Here is an 18,754-nt window from a genome sequence, read left to right on the forward strand (position 1 = left end):
GTATATGTTAAGTTCTCACCATATGCCAAGCACTGGACTAAGCATTTGGATGAATAATATAAACACAACCCTGCCCTCATATTGATAAAACAAATAAACCAACAAGTCACTAAACCAGCTATAAATCATGACAATTATTATCAAGAAAATACTAATGGTGCTGAGATGGAGAATAACAAAGAATAGAGGAAACAGGCCTAAGATGAGAATATCAGAGAAGGGCTTAAGAGAAGGTGACATTTGGGAAAAGCAGGGTGAGTGGAGAGGTCAGGAGAACAGTATGTGCAAAGGTACTCAAGGAGGAAAGAACTCTGGAGTTTTTAAGGAACTGAATCAGAGTGGCTACAGCCCAGAGTAAGGGAGACAGGGACTAAATCCTATGGGACAATTCTACCAGACCTTCAAGGAACATACTATCCAAGCTTATATAAAATTGTCCATAGACTAAAAAAAGAAGCACCCCTTTCCTAACTCAAAAGACTAATATAACCCTGATACCAAAACCATATAGGACAAGACAAAAATGGGAATTATGGTACAGTCTCACTCATCAAATAGACATAAAAATCCCAAATCCAACAAACAATAATAACACTTATACAGCCCCTTGGAGGTATTACTAAACAGCCCAAAGCATCACACTTTGAAAACTGGCAAAACAACTTATTGTTGCTTTTCATAATATTGGAAAATTTGCACCTGACTAAGTTTATAATTGCACCACTTATAATCATGGAAATACCCAGCTCTCGGGTTTTATATTATAGAGAGAACCGGCACTATACACATTTGTAAATAAATAAGTTTTGCCTTTAGAACCTAGTGTGCCCTTTCCCTACCCTCAGCTCACAACCTCACCCTGAATGTCCTACTGCCTCTCTTTTTTGGGGGTTTGTGTTGGCCATTTATCTCTCTGTAAAATAGTGGAAATACTTAATTCCTTTGGTTGTTATGCAATGACCAAATGAAATAATGCATAGTATGTGTCTACTATAGCATTTGAAAAGTAGCAGGAATTCAATGATATTTGTTGTTGTTTGTAGAATGAAAAGTTTTGTTCTACATTCTAGGATTTCAGGAGCACAGAGAGGTATGATGGGAAATAGTGCCCCTGATATAAAATCTCAATGAGTTACACATAGAGCAATAAATCAACCAGATTCTGAAGCATACTTTGAGGGGCAATTCTCAATCAAGGGCTTGATTTTATTTGTTCCCAAGTAGAGTCTGAATCGCCTTTGGTCAGTCTTTTTTTTTTTTTTTTTTTTTGTCCTCTAAACAATTTTTTCTTTTACAAATCTTAGCTGCTCATATCCAACCAAGGATCTCTTTAAACCTCAGACCTTCTCTTTTTTTTTTTAAGATTTTATTTATTTATTTGAGAGAGAGAGAGAGAGAAACAGCATGAGAGGGGAGAAGGTCAGAGGGAGAAGCAGGTTCCCCGCTGAGCCGGGAGCCTGATGTGGGACTCGATCCCAGGACTCCGGGATCATGACCTGAGCCGAAGGCAGTCGCTTAACCAACTGAGCCACCCAGGTGCCCAGACCTTCTCTTAATAACTTAATTTTAAAAATCTATCAGATTGAATGAATCAAATGCAAACATACTGCTTTTAAAGGACATCTCTGTCATTCCTTGATCCATCTAAGTATCATTAAGTTCATACCAATGCCATCTAACACTTGACATCTTGGGAGTTAAAAATTCAGAGTCAGACAAGTAGCATCCGGAGGCAAAATCAGATTTCTCCATTCAAAAAGAGGAGTTCTGTTTATCTGTTTCACAATTAAATAAAGAATACCGATGTTTTGTGAACCATCCATGGCTAGCTCCCCTATGCTCATTTCTGTAGCAAAGGGGGAAATAATGGAGTGACTTGGGAGCATCTAACATAGTTAAGGCATTCATCACAAGAGTCCATTCCCAGGATAAGATGTATTCACATCATAAGAAGCTATTACTCCATTTTTTTCTTATAACCCTTTCCACCATATTGGGTACTTCATAAAAGTGCTTCAGCACTCAGAAAGAGAGAAGCCTGTCTTTTTTGAATATGTCTAGAAAGTAAATTCCAAACCACAACTAGCTCAAAATTAGCTCTGATAAATAGTGATTGATTGACTGATTGACAACTTATTTCTGTGAATATACTGGTTCCCAATCTGACTAATATCTAATTATTTATGTGTTTCTTTGCTGCTCCCCACCCCACCCCAGCTTTCTTAAGCTCCAGGAATGTAGAACCATGACCGACTCATGTCATCTGTGCTTTATTGCCCTTACATCTGGGAAATACTCTCAGGGAGGAGGGATCAAGACCTGGGTGTCCCCTGTGGGAGCTCAAGGGGGAATGGCTAACTTGATCATCCAAATCACCAAGTCCTGGAAGGGAATGGCTAGCTGGTATCTGAGTCATGCCTTAATCAACAGCCAAGAACTCACGGGGGATGGAGAGAGTAGAGGAGGAGGGAGTGCCTCGAGGTGAGAAAGCTCCTTTTGGTAGCCCGACCCTGGCTCTTCCACATCACCACAGAATGACTGCTGAGGTCTCCTGTTTCTAAAGCAGTCCTGTCTGGTTGGAAGAAGGGAGTAATCAGGAGTGTGAGGACATGGGAAGCCAAAATCAGGCACAAGAAGTAAAGAGGTTCCATTAAACCCAAGACCTTCTCTTAATGAATCAGTAAATATTCAATAGATTAAAGAGATCAAATGTAAACACGATGATTTTAAAGGGCACTTTTACCATTCCTTGATCCATCTTAGAGTTCCCTGGGCTTTCCACTGGCAAGATTCGCCCCGGCGGTAGTTAAGAAAAGGCAAAGAGCTGACAATGCATTCTAAACAATTTTGACCCCCTCCTGGTTGTACCCCACCCAGTCAAGTTGGCCAGCACTCATCATATTGACTGGTTTGGCAATGACTAAAGTCAATCCTACTAAGTAGGTAGACCCTGTATCCCCATAGCCATCCCGTCTCCCCCCTGTCATAAGCTAAGTCCTTTTTCCCCTTTAGAAACAGAGTAACAGGTGCAAATGCCATGATGGAACCCAGCTCAAGTGGCAACAGTCTATCCAGTTCTGAAGAAGAAACATCTGTGCATGGTATGGGAGTCTTCCTCTCTGAAACTGACACCTATTGCTTTTACTATGAGTCACTTACTAGACTCTTCTTTTGGACTCCGCCTTGCTTCCCCACTTGCTCCTGGAACCTGACTCCTTACCATCAGTCTTTCTTTGGGGTGACTTGACCTCCAGCCTCTGCCAAGGTCAACTCTTGTCAATGAGCCAACATTCCTAGCCCCAACCACACATACTCAGCCCAGATTCCACCGAAGCCCTCAGCTGAGACATCCCCCAGGCAACAAAAAAGTCAGAATGAACTATATCTAAACCACAGCCCTTATAGAGTTCCTTGCAATAATTTCATCTTCTGATAGTCATGCAAGGGATTTACTCCTTTATCGAAATCACCAATTAAGGCTTAGCTCTCAGGGTAGCCAGCCCATTCTCACCTTCGCCTAAATATAAACCTGAAACACAGAGAAAATCTAGGAAGTAGATCAAAGAATATGCTTCTTTCTTCTAAAAAGGAAACATATGTTCCCTAGGTAAATAGGAAAATAATTCAAGAGCACATTCTTACTTATACTCTCTTCCCTAACTCATATCTGTAAGATTTTCTACTTGATTCTCTGTAGCCCTAGTGAAACCCAAACCTAAAATGTTTAGCAAAATCCCCAAACATCCTATTTTCAATATTTGTAGACTTCAAAATTCTGTTTAATAAATAATTCATTTGCCATGCATATTGGGATGTGAAATGTAAATAAAATTTTCAGAAAACCGAAATTACTATTTTAAGTCCTGAATGACATTTTGTTTTAATATATTTTATTTTTTAAAGGCAGTTTTAGGTTAATAGCAAAATTGAGCAGAGAATATAGAAAGTTTCTACATACCTCCAGCCCCCACACATGCACAGCCTCCCCCATTATCAACATTCCCCAGCAGACTGGTACACTTGTTAGAAATGATAAATCTACATTGACACATCACTACCCAAAGTCTATAGTTTACATTAGTGTTTACTCAGCTTTGTACATTCTGTGGGTTTGGACAAATGTATAATGACATGTTTCCACCATTATAGTATCACACAGAGTAGTTTCCCTAAAAATATTTGTGCTCTGCCTGTTCATCCCTTCCTCCTCCCTAACCCCTGGTAAACCCTGATCTTTGTACTGTCTCCATAGTTTTCTTTTTTCCAGAATGTCATATAGTTGGAATCATTTAGTATGTGATTTTTTAGATTGGCTTCTTTCACCTAATAATATGCATTTAAGATTTCTCCATAGCTTTTCATTGCTTGATAGATCATTTCTTAGTGCTGAGTAATATCCCATTGTAGGGATGAAGCATGGTTTATTTAGCCATTCACCTACAGAAGAGCATCCTGGTTGCTTCCACCTTCTAGCAATTACAAAGAAAGCTTTTGTAAACTTACATGGGGTTTTGTGTGAATGTAAGTTTTCAGTTCATTTGGGTAAATCCCGTGGAGCATGATTGCTGGATCATATGCTATGGTAAGGCTATATTTTGCTTTGTAAGAAACTGCCAAGCTGTTGTGCACAGTGACTGCATCATTTTGCATTCCCATCAGCTGTGAATGAGAGTTCCGGTTGCTTCATATCCTCACCAGCCTTTGGTGTTACTAGTATTCTGGATTTGGACCATTCCAATAAGTGTGTAGTGATATCTTATTTATGTTTTAATTTGCATGTCCCTGATGGCATATGTGAAGCATCTTTCTATATGCTTATTTGCCATCTGTGTATCCTCTTTGGTGAGGTGTTTTGGACCCATTTTTTAACTGAGTTGTTTGTTTTCTTACTGTTGAGTTTTAAGAATTCTTTTTATATTTGGGAGAACAGCCCTTTATCAGATGTATCTTTTGCAAATCCAGCCTCTCCTAGTTGGTGGCTTGTCTTTTTTGTTCTGTTGACAGTATTTTTCAGAGCAGATTTTTTTTTTATTCCAGCATAGTTAACATACAGAGTTATGTAATTTCAGGTGTACCCTATAGTGATTCAACAATTCTATATATTATTCAGTGCTCATCATGATAAGTGTACTCTTTGGGTTTTTTTAGTTTATGTTGTCTTTTACTCTTTTAGAGGGAACATTTTTCAGGTGAATATTTTCATTATTTTTTGTATCAATTTTTTATTTACATTGTAGTTAGTTAACATATAGTTTAATATTGGTTTTAGGAATAGAATTTAGTGATTCATCACTTGCATACAATGCCCAGTGCTCATCACAACACGTACACTCCTTAATACCCATCACCTGTTTAGCCCATCCCCTGCCCCTCTCCCCTCAAGCAACCCTCAGTTTGCTCTCCATACTTATGTCTCTTATGGTTAACCTCCCTCCTTTTCCATCCCCTATGTTCATCTGTTTTGTATCTTAAATTCCACATATGAATGAAATAATGTGGTATTTGTCTTTCTCTGACTGACTTATTTCGCTTAGCATCATACACTCTAGCTCCATCCACGTCATTGCAAATGGCAAGATTTCATTCTTTTTGATGGCTGGGTAATATTCCATTATATTTATATATTCCATTTATATGTTTATATATTCCAATATATATTCCTATTTATATTACATATAATATGATATATATAATCTTTATCCATTCATCAGTTGATGCACATTTCGGCTCTTTCCATGATTTTGCTATTGTCGATAATGCCGCTATAAACATCGGGGTGCATGTGCCCTTTCAAATCAGTATGTTTGTATCCTTTGGGTAAATACCTGGTAGTATAATTGCTGGGTCTTAAGGTAGCTCTATTTTTAACTTTTTGAGGAACCTCCACACCATCTTCCAGAGCGGCTGCTCCAATTTGCAGTCCCACAAACAGTGTAAAAGGGCTCCTCCTTCACATCCTCACCAGCATCTGTTGTTTCCTGTGTTGTTAATTTTAGCCATTCTGACAGGTGTGAGGTGGTAGCTCATCGTGGTTTTGATTTGTATTTCCTTAAAGATGAGCAATGTTGAGCATTTGTTCATGGGTCTGTTGGCCATCTGGATGTCTTCTTTGGAAAAAATGTCTATTCAGGTCTTCTACCCATTTTTAATCAGATTTTTTTTTTTGGTGTTGAGTTGTGTAAGTTCTTTATATATTTTGGATATTATCTCCTTATCAGATGTATCATTTGAAGTATCTTCTCCCATTCAGTAGGTTATAATTATAATCACTGTTATAATTCCTTGGCTTATTAAGTATACCATATTTATGTATTTAAATTTTTGCTGACTCCAAAATACCTGTGTTATTGTTTGCCACCCCCCCGGCACCCACACACAAGATGACTCCAGATTACGTTATACTTTGGTGATTCTGCTATTTCTAGAACTTCTTCTTTCTGTTCCTCATCCCTTCCGTTCCCTTTCAGCTTTTCTCCTTCATGTCCAATACCATCTAATTAAGTGGGAATAAATTGCAATGTCCACAGGAACTATGTTTTACACTCATTTTAAAACAAATGGTCTAAGAAGTCATGTGGGGGACTTTGTATCCCTTCTGTGGATTGAATTACTCACTCTCAGAAACCTTAGATCCAGAGGCATGATCTAGGCAGCCACACTACTCAAAATCCTTATCTCACGATGTGGGGCACTATTTTGATACAACTATAATAATGACAAATGTAATTAGCAGGTAAATACTAACTTCTTTCTTCTTCAAAAGCTAAATTCCTGGGAATTTCTCCTCTTCTTTTCCCTTTTATCCTCACCTCACTTTTCCAAAAATAAGCAACTTGAGCTCCCTCAGAACATTTACAACTATATAATAGATGTCACTATTAACAGTCACCAAAACCTATATCTCTCAGTGACACATCCCTCCCCAAATCTCCTATCCAGACACCTGCAATTTACTTTTCAATGTTTCTCTGCATCTAGAGATATGGGAAGGACCATAGCTCAGAAAGAATTACACAGTTCAGGGATTTAGAATTGATCTAATGAAAGTTGATAAGACTTGTTTGCCTGGGGTCATTGATTTGTAGCCAAGCCAGCTCAATGAGTCCAGTTTCTAACTTATCATTTTCATCCTTCATCAAGAGAGGCACTGGGAAGACCGCTGAATCCACAAAGCCAGTATTGTCAATTGTGATTAAAAAGAGTGTAGGATTCACTTTCTCTGACACAAGAGGGAAACCAAAGCTGACTCAACTAAGAGGAGGGCAAGAGGAGTCCTGGCCGGTGTCACCTCACCTGGACAGGGAATTCAGAGAAGACTGGGGTTTCCATTGCACAGTGTCTGGGGAATGTTAGAAAAACAGGGCTCTCATTGTTCAACATCCAGCATGTAACTACCAGAGATGAGAGCTTCCTTTCTACTCATTACCTATGGCCCAGAGTTGTGAGAAGAGGTAATCAGACCGTATGGTAACATCCTTTGAACTCCCTGGAGAGCTTGAATGACAGTAAAGCATGTGGGATCCTTATCAACTCTAACTCTCTTGGGCGTTCCTCTCCCATCTTTGACACCTGTGCAGTCACTCAAAGTGGTTCTTTCTTCATTCTGTGCTGCCGCTGTTGGTTTCAAGCCCATTCAAAGCTCCCTCCAGGAAATAGCAAATAACACTAAAACCTATGTCAGTATCCCAAGTGTCAAAGCACAACCTGAGGGTTTCACATGAACTCAGTCTCTTTGCAAAGAGTAGAGTAATAACAGTATGCATTGGTTCCGCAAACTGGAGACCATCAAAAGAGGCCTTAGTCTTTAGGCAGCATTATTGTGCCTACATTAACTTTCTCTGGAAGGAAAAGCAGTATTTTTTTTCCCTCTACATTCTCTACATTCTTCTCCTTCATTAATTCTAAATCAGAAATTTTGTTTTTGCATCAAAAAGGAGGCTTTACAAAAGGTTCTACAGATTTTAAGGATGCTAACAAAAAAGCAAACATGAATGGAAACATTTTTTTTTATTTTTTTAAGTTTTTATTTAAATTCCAGTTAGTTAACACAGAGTGTAACATTAGTTTCCAGTGTACAATACAGTGACTCCACACTTCCATACATCACCTGGTGCTCATCACAAATGCACACCTTAATCCCCATCACCCTGCCCCCTCCCCTCTGGTCACCATCAGTTTGTTCTCTATAGTTAAGAGTCTGTTTCTTCGTTTGCCTCCCTCTCTCTTTTTTTCTTCCCTTTGCTTATTTGTTTTGTTTCCTAAATTCCACATATGAGTGAAATCATATGGCATTTGTCTTTCTCTGACTGACACTGATGGACACTTAGGCTGTTTCCATAATTTGGCTATTGTAGGTAATACTGCTATCAAGTCGGGCTACATGTATCTCTTCGAGTTAGCATTTTTGTATTTTTTGGGTACACATTAATTTTATTTTAAAAAAATTTCTTTCCAGGAAGATCTGAGCGTTGCAGGTATGTGGAAGAACGTGAGGTCATTTCAAAATATACCATGTTGAATTTAACCTTCAATTATGAGCAGTGATTCAGTCGGGCAATTAAGTATCCGTGCAATACAGAAATGGATTCCATTTGCCAGTAAATAAAAACGTGTTTTACTGCAACACACTCCATTCTGAAAACATTCCCTTGACCCTCATAAGCTTAATAATCACACTACTGTCTGAATAAGATATCTTTTCTCCACTAACCTCTCCTCTGTGCTGCTTGAATATATCCCATCTGGTCAATAAATCTAAAATTCAGAGGCTTATATCCTAATTTTATTTTTCAAAATAGAGTTTCTAAAAAGGCATCAGTTGAAAACACTTATAATAACATATAGATTCTTCATTGAGAACATTACATATGCATAGACACACATACATAAAGGAATATATATAAATTTATATACATTCTTTGCTAAATTCATGAATAAGAAAAGGCTGTCAACTATCACCATTTCTATTTCCATTTACCATTATTCTGGGGGCACCTCGGTGGCTCTTGATTTCAGCTCAGGTCATGATCTCAGAGTTGTGATATTGAGCCCCGCATCCAGTTCTGTGCTGGGCATGGAGCCTGCTTAAGATTCTCTCTCATTCCCTCTGCCTCTGCTCCTCCTCTCTCTAAAAAAACCCCACAAACATTATTCTCTAAGTATCAGATAAATTAGGCAACAAAAAAAAAGAAAAGTGCAGCATTTGGTGATACTATGATATTTGCCTAGAGAACGCACTACAATCCACTAAAAATTATTATAAATAATAAGAAATTGAAGTTGTCTACATACAAAATTAATATTGAAAAATCAAAAGTCTTCCTGTCTATAAACAACATCTGCTTAGAATTTTTAGTGGGACAAAAGAACCCACTGATAATGAGAACAAAAGATAAAACACATTGGAGTAACTCCAAAAACAATATGCAAGAAAATTGTAAAATGGTACTGAGGGAATCCCCAAAAAAGCTTAAATGAAAAGTCATATCTATTCTTACACAGGAAGACTCAACATCACAAAGATGTTAATTCTTTTTAAATTAATCCAAAATGTATACCATACTCATAAAATATGAACAGAATATTTTTCTAACTAGACAAAGTGGTTCTAAAGTTTATTGGAGAATAAACATGTAAGAATTGCCAGGACAATTCTGGGGGGAAAATAGTGAAACAAGTCTATTTTGCCAAAATTTAGCTAATTAAAACAGTATGGTGCTGGTTCATAAATATATCAATAGAATAGAAGGATAGAAAATCAAGAAACTGACTCAAATTTACACAGGATAGATAAAGGTAGAATCTTAAATCAGTGAGGACCAGATGAATTATTCAATAAATAGTACTAAGACAAGAAGGTAGCCATCTCAGGAAAAAATTATATCCATATACCAAAATTAATAATAAAATAAAAACCAAGTACGTCAAAGATTGAAATGAAAAAATTAAGTCTTAAAAGTATTAGAAGAAAACATGAGGAAAATGTTCACCAAATAAAAAGTAAAAAGACCATAGCCCAGTAGGACAATGGCCAAGGGATATTACCAGAGCATTCACAGAAAAAACAAAAAAAGACTACAGATGACTCTTGATCCTATGAAAAAATATTCAACTTTACTCACAACAAAGTAAGTGATAAAATAATTTAAACTGTAGTAACACCATTCCTATCGATTTGTTTGGAAGATACTTAAAACAAAATTTGACAAAGCACTGTATTTTTGAGGAAACCCACACTCTGACATTTCCATTAGGAAAGAAAACCAAAATAACCACCCCAAGGAGAGCAATTTGTCAATGTCACAATTACAAATGTCACCCCAGCAGTTGCTACCTGGTTACAAAACTAAAGGACTGAAAATGATCTAAACGCCCATCACAATAGAGCTTGTTATTTAAATTATGGAATATCTATATAAGAAAATATTACAACGAAAGACAAATACCATCTGAATTAATTTATATGGGGAATCTAAGAAACAAAACAAACAAACAAGGAGAAACAGACCCATAAATGCAGAAAACAAGCTTGTGGTTGCCAGAGGGCACAGGGGGAAATTGGCAAAACAAGTGAAGAGTTGTGGGAGGTACAGGCTTCCAGTTATGGACTGAATAAGTCACGGGGATGAAAGGTACAATGTAGGGAATATAGTCAATGGTATCGTAATAACGTTGTATGGTGACAGATGGTGGCTACGCTTGTGGTGAGCACAGCGTAATGTATAGACTTGTCCAATCACTATGTTGTACACTTGAAACTAATGTCACATTGTGTGTCCACTCTACTTCAATTTTTTTTTTTAAAGATTTTATTTATTTATTTGAGAGAGAGAGAATGAGAAATAGAGAGCACGAGAGGGAAGAGGGTCAGAGGGAGAAGCAGACTCCCTGCTGAGCAGGGAGCCCGATGTGGGACTCGATCCCGGGACTCCAGGATCATGACCTGAGCCGAAGGCAGTCGCCCAACCAACTGAGCCACCCAGGCGCCCCCACTCTACTTCAATTTTAAAAAAAGAGAAACTAAACCAGTAAGACAAGTCAGAACTAAACTGATGAGACAGATAAAAGAAAATTGTTACTCTCCCCATCACCAGCAAGTTTGTAATTCTGATATAAGAAAGCTGAATAGGTATGTCAAAAAAAATAAAATAAAAATATGAATTCTTCCTCATCTGAAAAACAAGATAAAATAGAATACTTCTATAAAAAGAAATGAAGAAACTCTCTCTGAATATCTGAAGAATCCTGGCTGGGTGGCTGGGTGGCTGGGTGGTTCAGTCGTTAAGCATCTGCCTTCGGCTCGGGTCATGATCTCAGAGTCCTGGGATCGCGCCCCGCATCAGGCTCCCTGCTTGGACAGGAGTCTGCTTCTCCCTTTCCCACTCCTCCTGCTTGTGTTCCCTCTCTCGCTGTCTCTCTCTCTCTGTCAGATGAATAAATAAAATCTTAAAAAAAAAAAACTGAAGAATCTTCAAGATACGTTGTTAAGTTAAAAAAATGGAAGTGCAGGACCAAGTGTATGGTATGCAGCCATATTGTACTAAAAATATATTGAAAGGGAAAATACGTGATTTTATATTAATAAAATACCTTTGATAGAATACACAAGAAACTGGTAATGGTGGTTGTCTCTGAGAAGGGCAACTGAATTGCTGGGTATTCCAGTTATCTAGAACTGTGTCATGACCTCCCTCCCCAAGTTTAGTGGCATAAAACCACGTCCATCTGATGGATCTCGCAGACTCTGTGGGTCAAGAATGTGGCCAGGGCAGAGAGCAGGGACTGGAGGCTGACTTATCCCTGATCACTGATGTCTGGAGCTCCAGCTGTGAGAATGGATTTGTAGCATGCGACTAAAGGCTTCTTCACTCCCCTGGCTGGCACCCACGCTGTGGTGGCTCAGTTGCCATTGATAACAGCGTACCCACAAGCGACCTCTCAGTGTGGCTGGAGCTTCCTCACAGCTTGGTAGATGAGTCATAGTCGGACCTCCAAGAGCCAACTCAGGGCTCCAAGAGCGAGTGTTCCAACATGCAGGGGAGATGCTGCATGGCCTTTTATGCCTAGCTCCCAAATCACGTAGCATCCCTTCTACTGTACCCTATAGATTGAAGCAGTCACAAGCCTGCTCAGATTCAAGGAACCAGGACATAGAAATTGAAGCACATCAATTCGATAACAGTGGTTATCTCTGGGGAGTGGAATTTGGGGAGATTTTAATTTTCCTTTTTTTGCCAACTTTTACTTCTTAATTTCTTTAAGGAAGGAAAGACTACCTGTGTTATAAAATAAGTATTTTAGAAAAATCTGGGTTCTCTCTTAAAAGTCTCTTCTATGGAGCACAACAACACCATGCTTCACGTGCATTTCCTTGAGTTTGAAATAGTAAGAGTTGAGCGATACATCCACGTACATTCTTTATAAATTCTCTCCACAATAACACCATATAAGAAGCATATGGTGACATGTGGTCACTTGAGTGAAAGTATACCTTATTCATCTGTCGCAACTTGAGAATGGGGTTCTGCAGGCTCAAAGAAACACGACTCCAGTTGACTTTGCCTGGACCTTGTCCAGCTGTGTGGCTCAGCTCTGTGGGACCGACGTCATTGTCCTTGTCGCATGGATGTGTGCTGGCCTGCCTTTGTCCTTTGCCTTGGCTGCCATGCCTTTACAGGAAGTTTTCTCCTTACTCTTTGCCCTTCCTCCCACCTTTATCCTTCTGTCTCTCCACACACCTTCGCCCTCCCCAGATGTTTCTTCCTTAACCCACTTTCTCTCCTCTCATCTTTCATTTTCTCTCCACACCACACCTGCTCTCATACGGACCATTATATAAGGGGGTGGGGGTGGGACCACCTTCAGTCAACAAAACAGGGTTATAGGGCTCTCTTGCCTTTTCTCAGCTACTAGTTTGGGTTTGTTTTTTTCCACATCGCTTCCTTTTATTTCATCATTGGACTTAGGATGACCTGGTAGTTTCTAATTTCCTTCTTTTTTTTTTTTTAAACTGTGGTAAAATACACGCTCCATGAAATTCACCATTTTAAAGTGTACAGCTCAGTAGCTTTAAGCACATTCCCACTGTCATGCTACCATCACCACTACCCATCTCCAGAATTTTTTCATCTCCCAAAACTGACACTACTAGCCCATTAAACACCAGCTCCCCATTCCCCACTCCCAAACCCCCGGCAACGGCCATTTCTACTTTCAGTATCCATGAATTTGAACTATGCTAGGTATTTCGTGTAAGTGGGATCATATAGTAATTATCCTTTCTGTGATGGGCTTATTGCACTTAGCAGAACTTCTTCAAGTTCATCTATGTTGTTGCATGTGTCAGAATTCCTTTCCTTTTCAAGACTGAATAATATTCCATTGTTTATATACACCACACTTGGTTTATCCACTCATCTGTCCATGGACACTGGGTTCTTAGCTGTCAGTTTTTTCCAAACAAAGTGAAGAAGGCCTTTCTCTCCCCTAACCCCAGACCAAAGTTGCCCTCTCTCATTCCTGGCCTGCGGCTCCCTCCTTCCCTGCTGGAGCGCCTCGGGATTGGGTCTTGTGGTCTCATCTCACCTCTTCCCACACTGTCCTGAATGACAGGTACTATTTCCACGGTCCTCAACACCCTCCAGAGATGATGACTCGAGGCTTATCTCTCCAAACAAGACTTCAGCTCAGGGCCCCGAGCCTTACACCTGCCTAAATATGTCACAACTCTACTTATGAATATCTCAAAACCAGTTCATAACCAGATTTCTTTATTCTTCCCCACCCTTCCACCCTCAGGGTAAAAGTGACCGGAACCCTTCCCTAAACCAGCCAGGAGACAAGGCTTCGTCTTTAAGACACTGAAGCTTGATGCTCCACCTCTGGACACCAGCCCCCAGAGGAGGGTAAGTGTGAGACTCAGAGCTGAAAATAAGGTAAATTAATGGAAAGTCTGTATGCTCTATAGTAGGATGTGGACCCAGTCCCCCTCCCCTCCCATGCTCCCAGAACAACAGGAGTCAAAGGCAAGTTCTTGGGCAAGAGATTGGAATTTTCTTCTCTGGAGAAACTGAGTGTCCCCATAGAAACAACCTTCTGACACTGATATTTGGTTGGTTCACTGTCTGTTCCCTGTCCTGAGAGGCCTCCTAGTCACCAAGAACAAAACCAGCTATGTACATGAAAGCTTTAACCTGTGCACGAGGGACGGTCTCTTGAATGTCAATAACAACAGGATCCACGGGCATTTAAGGAATACAGCAAGGTACCCCTCTTGTCTAGAAATTTAAAGATAATTATCAAGAAAATAACTAAAGGAGTTAAAGATGGTTACCTCTGTGGAGCACAACTAATAGGAAGGGACTGTTGTTGTCAGTTATACATGTTTTTAGTATTATTTGATTTTTAAATATGTGTATTTATTTATTATTCTCAGGGCACTGAAAGTGACCATCCTAAAATGTCAACCAGGTCACTTAAAACCCTACAATGTCTTCCCATTACCCTCAGAATGTACACAAACACCAGTGGTAACCCCTAAGTCCTGGCATGATCTGACTGCCACCTGCCTCTTCAACCACATCCTGCTCTATCCCACTCGCTCCCTTTTTCATTAAGCTCCGGCCTCACCATTTTCCTTTCCTTCAATTCCTTTCCAAAAGCCACAGTCTCTTCTGCCTCAGTCCTTTCCATATGCTCTTGCATATCCATGGAACATTTTTGCCCCACTCTTCATCTGGCTGGCCCCTTCCCATCCTTCGGGTCTCCACATAAATATCACCTCCAAGGGAGGCCATCTCCAACCAACCTATCAAAAGTAAGTCCCCCTTATTATCTTTAATTTATCCTCTTACTTGCTCCTTTCATCACATTTTTAATTGCTTTTATTTTTTTATCTATTCATTTGTTTTATTATTCTGCTCCCCCAATAGAAAATTAGCTCCATGAAGGCAAGGACCATGTTCTATCTCTAGAGTCTGGCACAGTACCTGTTTGAATAAGTTACATCCTAAACTGAATGCAAATCTCAATTTCCATCTCCCTGGGCAGTTTTCCAGGTTGTACTGCTCTTCAGAGTAAGCACTACCATCTTGGTTAAAGAGTAAAGATGTATGACAACAGATGCTCCCTAAGATGTGACACACATCAGCCCCACTCCAGACTGCTAAGACATCTCCCTCATGGGGCTTAAGTAACAGTTTACCGCTTTATATTAGGAGGAAAAGAGAACAGGAAAAACACATATACAAATTGATTCGGGTGGAGGGAAGTACTATTTATTTAAATTACTCAAGAAAGCGTCCATAGATAACAGGGAGGAGCCCCTATCTTGTTGGGCTCTGGGGAGTGGGAGTCAAATGCTAATTTTCATTTGAATCACATCAATACGGATAACGTAACAGCCTAATACTTAAGAGTAATGATGACTATTAAAATTGTAATAATGTAGGAGAGCAAGAAATCAGAAAAAGAAAAGGGATAGGTAGGTAAAGTACCCTCAACTGTGTTCTCCAGACATTTTAGTTATATCTAAACCATATCTTCATCAGAAAAAATCTGCAGGTGGCGAGGATAGTGCTAATGACAAGGTGTTTGCTCTTTGTCTGACCTGGAAAGAAATACCTACTTTGTTACCTTAAAATTCAATCCATATCACCCCATGTTATCCAATCCATGTCACAATCCAAAATCATCGTGGCTTATTTCAAGCACTACCAGACATGTATTTGAAAGGAGAGTCATGCACTCTGCTGACGTTGAGATTTTATTTTTATTTTTTTTAAGATTTTATTTATTTATTTGACAGAGAGAGAGAGAGCACACAAGCAGGGGGAGCGGCAGAGGCAGAGGGAGAAGCAGACCTCCCCGCAGAGCAGGGAGTCCAAATGCAGGGCATGATCCCAGGACTCTGGGATCATGATGCCAGCCAAAGGCAGACACTCAACAGACTGAGCCACCCAGGCACCCCTGATGTTGAGATTTTAACACACACAGTCTTCTCTCCTTATGAGGAAGCAGAAGCTCAAGTCCTGCCTTCAGGAGAAGGAGGGACCCAATGATTCCTCTACATTTCTCCCAGCTCTAAGATTCAATAATTGGGTGACTCGTCATTTGCTGAAGGAAATTATTTAGGAGATTAGGTGGTCATAAGCCTGGTCATACTTATGGAACTGTTAGATCTATACAATGACATACTATAAAAAGGAAAGCCCAGAGGAAAGCAAGAAAACCTCAAATTCTATATAAGGAGAAACTGGAGTGATGAATTACTTATCATTTGTTTACTCATTAAGCAAACATTCATTTAGCACTCACTACATAACTGGCACAGTGCTTTAAGTGGGGCAGGTACATAAAATGACTCCCTGTGTTCAAAGAGCAGTGAGGATAAACTCAAAAATAAGCAATTTTAGCACAATCTGATGAATGCTATTGTAGGGTTCAGTGCCACAAACTCTAGGAACCCAGAGGGATGGGTAGCTCTACTGAGGGAGTTAAGAAGGACTTTATCAAGGAGATGATAGTTGAGCTGGGCTTTGAAGGATGAGTAGGAGTTTTCTAGTGAAGAATGGGAAGGGGATTCAAAGAAGGAATGGAAAACGTAAAGGCTTAGAGACATGAAAGAGCACAGAAGAGAAAGGAAAAGGAAATATTTGGAGTAAGTGAAGCAGGAGTACATTAGGATAAAAGACCAGAATCAAGGCATATAGGAAACTGATCATTAGGAATTTTGTATGCCAAGCTAAAAGCTTAATTTTTTCCTACAACAAGGTACATGATTGAATGATTTTTTTCCAAGAGTGCTTCATGATCACGTTGCTTTTGTTAAAAGGAATTCTCTGGGGGGATTCTAGAAAATTAAGATACCAAAGAAAACCAGTCAGGAGGCCACTGTAATTGTTTAGTCAAGAAATAAGCACCTGCCTTAACACATGGAAATATTTTCAACTTCACTATAATGAAATTCACATTACATACCATTTCTCACCTATCAAGATGGCAAAAATTCAGATTCTTGAGAACACACTCAAGATGTTGTTGAAGCCACGGAAAAACAGGCCCTCTAATATATTGCTGGTAGAAGTGAAAAATAGTGCAACCCATACAGAGGACAGTTTGGTAATTTCCAATAAAATAATATATGTCTTTACCCAAATCAATCTACAGATTCACTTGATCTTAGCCAAAAGGCCAAGAAATGATAGCAATCTACAGATTCAATACAATCCCTATCAAAATACCAACAGCATTTTTCACAAAACTAGACCAAATAATACTAAAGTTTGTATGGAACTACAAAAGACCCCAACTAGGCAAAGCAATCCTGAGAAAGAAAAACAAAGCTGGAGGTATCACAATTCCAGATTTCAAGACATACTACAAAGCTATAGTAATCAAAACAGCATGGTACTGGGACAAAAATAGACACATATATCAATGGAACAGAACAGAGAGCCCAGAAATAAACCCAAGGTTATTTGGTCAATTAGTCATTGACAAAAGAGGCAGGAATATACAATGGGGAAATAAATGATGCTGGGAAACCTGGGCAGCCACATGCAAGAGAATGAAACTGGACCACTCTCTAATATCACACACAAAAATAAACTCAAGTGGATTAAAGGTCCAAATATGAGACCTGAAACCATAAAAATCCTAGAAGAGAACACAGGTGGTAAAGTCTCTGACATTGGCCACAGTTAACATTTTTCTACAAATGTCTCCTAAGGCAAGGGAAACACAAAAGCAGAAATAAACTATTGGAACGACATCAAAATAAAAAGCTTTTGCACAGTGAAGGAAACCATCAAAAAAACTAAAAGGCAGCCTACTAAATGGGAGAATATATTTGCAAATGATACATCTCATAAGGGTTTAATATCCAAAATATATAAAGAACTTATACAACTCAACACGAAAAAAAAATTCTGATTAAAAGTGGGCAGAGGACCTGAATAGACATTTTTCCAAAGAAGACATCCAGATGCCCAACACACATGAAAAGATGCTCAACATCGCTCATCATCAGGGAAATGCAAATCACAACCACAATGAGGTATCACCTTGCACCTGTCAGAATAGCTAAAATTAAAAAACAAAAACAAGAAATAACAAGTGTTGCCAAGGATGTGGAGAAAAAGGAGCCTTCATACACTGTTGGTGGGAAAGTAAATTGGTGCAGCCACTGTGGAAAAGAGTAAGGATGTTCCTCAAAAAATTAAAAATAAAAATATCATATGATCAAATAATTACCAAGAAAGAGTAAATGAGAATGCAGTAAAGGGAATAAAGATAGGAATGATAGGTATAGAGTTTGTTTGTTAAGTAAAGCCTAAAACTGAATGCAAATATTAAAAATTAACCTCAGGAACAAGAAAAGGATGTTCCTTCTCACCATTGCTTTTCAACACAACACTGGGAGTTCTAGCTAATGCTATAAAAGAAGAAAAGGAAATTAAAAGCATACAGACTTGAAAGGTAGAAATAAAACTGTCTTTGTTCACAGATGACATGATCATCTATGCAGAAAATCAAAAGAATCGACAAAAAAATTTCTGGAACTAATAAATGATTATTACAAAAATTCAGGATACAAGTATAATATAAAAAGTCAATCATTGTTTTATATAAAAGCAAATAATAAGTGAAATTTGAAATTGAAAACACATGACTATCTACATTAGCACCCAAAAAATTAAATTTGGGGATATAAATCTAACAAAATATGTACAAGATTTATATGAGAAAAACTGAT

The sequence above is a fragment of the Eumetopias jubatus genome, unplaced genomic scaffold (genome assembly GCF_037043125.1).
Source record: "Eumetopias jubatus isolate StellerSeaLion01/CBP00866 unplaced genomic scaffold, mEumJub1_p1.0 scaffold_8, whole genome shotgun sequence".
NCBI classification, from domain to species: Eukaryota; Metazoa; Chordata; class Mammalia; order Carnivora; family Otariidae; genus Eumetopias; species Eumetopias jubatus.